This window comes from Onychostoma macrolepis, unplaced genomic scaffold (assembly GCF_012432095.1).
Source record: "Onychostoma macrolepis isolate SWU-2019 unplaced genomic scaffold, ASM1243209v1 Scaffold327, whole genome shotgun sequence".
Classification (NCBI taxonomy): domain Eukaryota; kingdom Metazoa; phylum Chordata; class Actinopteri; order Cypriniformes; family Cyprinidae; genus Onychostoma; species Onychostoma macrolepis.
In genome coordinates this window covers 1-4,009 of record NW_026704850.1, presented here as the reverse complement: position 1 = coordinate 4,009, position 4,009 = coordinate 1, and the positions used below count along the sequence as shown (strand labels likewise).

The window sequence follows — 4,009 nt, the reverse complement described above, 5'->3', positions numbered from 1 at the left end:
TAACTATACTGTGCAAATGAGCCAAAGAAACCAGAATGAACTGCTCCTCAAAGCTGCACTGGGCTCGTCCGGGATTTGAACCCGGACCTCTCGCACCAAGCGAGAATCATACCCCTAGACCAACGAGCCACTGAACGCCCCTAGCTACTAAATGTAGAAAGAAGTCTCACAGGGCCGAAGATTTCCGAGAAACCCTTTCTGCCATATCTCCACTGGCTAGGGTAGCCATCCCAAACCAATGTTGAGAAAATGTCAAGGCTTGAGTGAACCGCAGACGGCCACCTGCTGCGCGCCCATGTGAGCCATCTCAAAACGACACCTCTTTTCAGCGCAAGCGACTATGGTCTAGGGAGCAGTCTATCAGGACTATGTTCAAAGGAGCAGTCTATCAAGGAGCATGCTTCCTGGACTATGTTCTAGGGCACTATCTAGGAAGCGGTTCACCAAAAGAGCAGTCTACCAAGGGAGCAGCCTATCTGGACTATGTTCTAGGGAGCAGCCTATCTGGACTATATTCTAGGAGCAGTCTAAAAGGAGCAGTCTATCTGGACTATGGTCTAGGGAGCAGTCTATCTGGACTATGGTCTAGGGAGCAGTCTATCAGGACTATGTTCAAAGGAGCAGTCTATCAAGGGAGCATGCTTCCTGGACTATGTTCTAGGGAGCAAAACTATCTAGGAAGCGGTCTGAGCAGTCTAGTCCAAGGAGCAGCCTATCTGGACTATGTTCTAGGGAGCAGCCTATCTGGACTATATTCTAGGGAGCAGTCTAAAAAGGGAGCAGTCTATCTGGACTATGGTCTAGGGAGCAGTCTATCTGGACTATGGTCTAGGGAGCAGTCTATCAGGACTATGTTCAAAGGAGCAGTCTATCAAGGGAGCATGCTTCCTGGACTATGTTCTAGGGCGCAAACTATCTAGGAAGCGGTCTACCAAAAGAGCAGTCTATCTAGAAAGCGGTCTACCAAAAGAGCAGCCTATCTGGACTATGGTCTAGGGAGCAGTCTATCTGGACTATGGTCTAGGGAGCAGTCTATCTGGACTATGGTCTAGGGAGCAGTCTATCTGGACTATGGTCTAGGGAGCAGTCTATCTGGACTATGGTCTAGGGAGCAGTCTATCTGGACTATGGTCTAGGGAGCAGCCTGTCAGGACTATGTTCTAGGGAGCAGCCTGTCTGGACTATGTTCTAGGGAGCAGCCTATCTGGACTATGTTCTAGGGAGCAGCCTATCTGGACTATATTCTAGGGAGCAGTCTATCTGGACTATGGTCTAGGGAGCAGTCTAAAAAGGGAGCAGTCTATCTGGACTATGTTCTAGGGAGCAGTCTAAAAAGGGAGCAGTCTATCTGGACTATGTTCTAGGGAGCAGCCTATCTGGACTATGTTCTAGGGAGCAGTCTATCTGGACTATGTTCTAGGGAGCAGTCTAAAAGGGAGCAGTCTATCTGGACTATGTTCTAGGTAGCAGCCTATCTGGACTATGTTCTAGTGAGCAGTCTAAAGGAGCAGTCTATCTGGACTATGTTCTAGGAGCAGTCTATTTGGACTATGTTCTAGGGAGCATTCTAAAAGGAGCAGTCTATCTGGACTATGTTCTAGGGAGCAGCCTATCTGGACTATGTTCTAGGGAGCAGTCTATCTGGACTATGTTCTAGGGAGCAGTCTAAAAAGGGAGCAGTCTATCTGGACTATGTTCTAGGTAGCAGCCTATCTGGACTATGTTCTAGTGAGCAGTCTAAAAAGGGAGCAGTCTATCTGGACTATGTTCTAGGGAGCAGCCTATCTGGACTATATTCTAGGGAGCAGTCTAAAAAGGGAGCAGTCTATCTGGACTATGTTCTAGGGAGCAGTCTATCTGGACTATGTTCTAGGGAGCAGTCTATCTGGACTATGTTCTAGGGAGCAGTCTACCAAAGGAGCAGTCTACCAGGACCATGTTCAAGGGACCAGTCTAACAAAGGAGCAGTCTACCAGGACCATGTTCAAGGGAGCAGTCTACCAAAAGAGCAGTCTACCAGGACCATGTTCAAGGGAGCAGTCTACCAAAGGAGCAGCCTATCTGGACTATGTTCTAGGGAGCAGCCTATCTGGACTATGTTCTAGGGAGCAGCCTATCTGGACTATGTTCTAGGGAGCAGCCTATCTGGACTATGTTCTAGGGAGCAGTCTAAAAAGGGAGCAGCCTATCTGGACTATGTTCTAGGGAGCAGTCTATCTGGACTATGTTCTAGGGAGCATTCTATAAAGGAAGCCGTCTATCTGGACTATGTTCTAGGGAGCAGTCTATCTGGACTATGTTCTAGGGAGCAGTCTAAAAAGGGAGCAGTCTATCTGGACTATGTTCTAGGTAGCAGCCTATCTGGACTATGTTCTAGGAGCAGTCTAAAAGGAGCAGTCTATCTGGACTATGTTCTAGGAGCAGCCTATCTGGACTATGTTCTAGGTGAGCAGTCTAGGAGCAGTCTATCTGGACTATGTTCTAGGGAGCAGTCTATCTGGACTATGGTCTAGGGAGCAGTCTATCTGGACTATGTTCTAGGGAGCAGTCTAAAAAGGGAGCAGTCTATCTGGACTATGTTCTAGGTAGCAGCCTATCTGGACTATGTTCTAGGGAGCAGTCTAAAAAGGGAGCAGCCTATCTGGACTATGTTCTAGTGAGCAGTCTAAAAAGGGAGCAGTCTATCTGGACTATGGTCTAGGGAGCAGTCTATCTGGACTATGGTCTAGGGAGCAGTCTATCTGGACTATGGTCTAGGGAGCAGTCTATCTGGACTATGTCTAGGAGCAGTCTATCTGGACTATGGTCTAGGAGCAGTCTATCTGGACTATGTTCTAGGGAGCAGTCTGGACTATGGTCTAGGGAGCAGTCTATCTGGACTATGGTCTAGGGAGCAGTCTATCTGGACTATGGTCTAGGGAGCAGTCTATCTGGACTATGGTCTAGGGAGCAGTCTATCTGGACTATGGTCTAGGGAGCAGTCTAAAAAGGGAGCAGTCTATTTGGACTATGTTCTAGGGAGCATTCTAAAAAGGGAGCAGTCTATCTGGACTATGTTCTAGGGAGCAGCCTATCTGGACTATGTTCTAGGGAGCAGTCTATCTGGACTATGTTCTAGGGAGCAGTCTAAAAAGGGAGCAGTCTATTTGGACTATGTTCTAGGGAGCATTCTAAAAGGAGCAGTCTATCTGGACTATGTTCTGAGGGAGCCTATCTGGACTATGTTCTAGGGAGCAGTCTATCTGGACTATGTTCTAGGGAGCAGTCTAAAAGGGAGCAGTCTATCTGGACTATGTTCTAGGTAGCAGCCTATCTGGACTATGTTCTAGTGAGCAGTCTAAAAAGGGAGCAGTCTATCTGGACTATGTTCTAGGGAGCAGCCTATCTGGACTATATTCTAGGGAGCAGTCTAAAAAGGGAGCAGTCTATCTGGACTATGTTCTAGGGAGCAGTCTATCTGGACTATGTTCTAGGGAGCAGTCTATCTGGACTATGTTCTAGGGAGCAGTCTACCAAAGGAGCAGTCTACCAGGACCATGTTCAGACCAGTCTAACAAAGGAGCAGTCTACCAGGACCATGTTCAAGGGAGCAAGCAGACCATGTTCAAGGGAGCAGTCTACCAAAGGAGCAGCCTATCTGGACTATATTCTACCTGTCAGGACTATGTTCTAGGAGCAGCCTATCTGGACTATGTTCTGGAGCAGTCTGTCTATCTGGACTATGTTGTTCTAGGAGCAGTCTATCTGGACTATGTTCTAGGGAGCAGTCTAAAGGGAGCAGCCTATCTGGACTATGTTCTAGGGAGCAGTCTATCTGGATTATGTTCTAGGGAGCATTCTATAAAGGAAGCCGCTCTATCTGGACTATGTTCTAGGGAGCAGTCTATCTGGACTATGTTCTAGGAGCAGTCTAAAGGAGCAGTCTATCTGGACTATGTTCTAGGTAGCAGCCTATCTGGACTATGTTCTAGGGAGCAGTCTAAAAAGGGGCAGTCTATCTGGACTATGT

The 4,009-nt window shown here is 47.7% G+C and overlaps 1 non-coding gene across 1 annotated transcript; it reads right to left on the bottom strand.

Moving 5' to 3' along the window:
* Window positions 1-60: 60 nt before the first annotated feature.
* Window positions 61-129, bottom strand: trnap-ugg (transfer RNA proline (anticodon UGG)). The gene has a single exon. It is a non-coding gene; the product is annotated as a tRNA-Pro (tRNA).
* Between the last annotated feature and the right edge of the window lie 3,880 nt (window positions 130-4,009).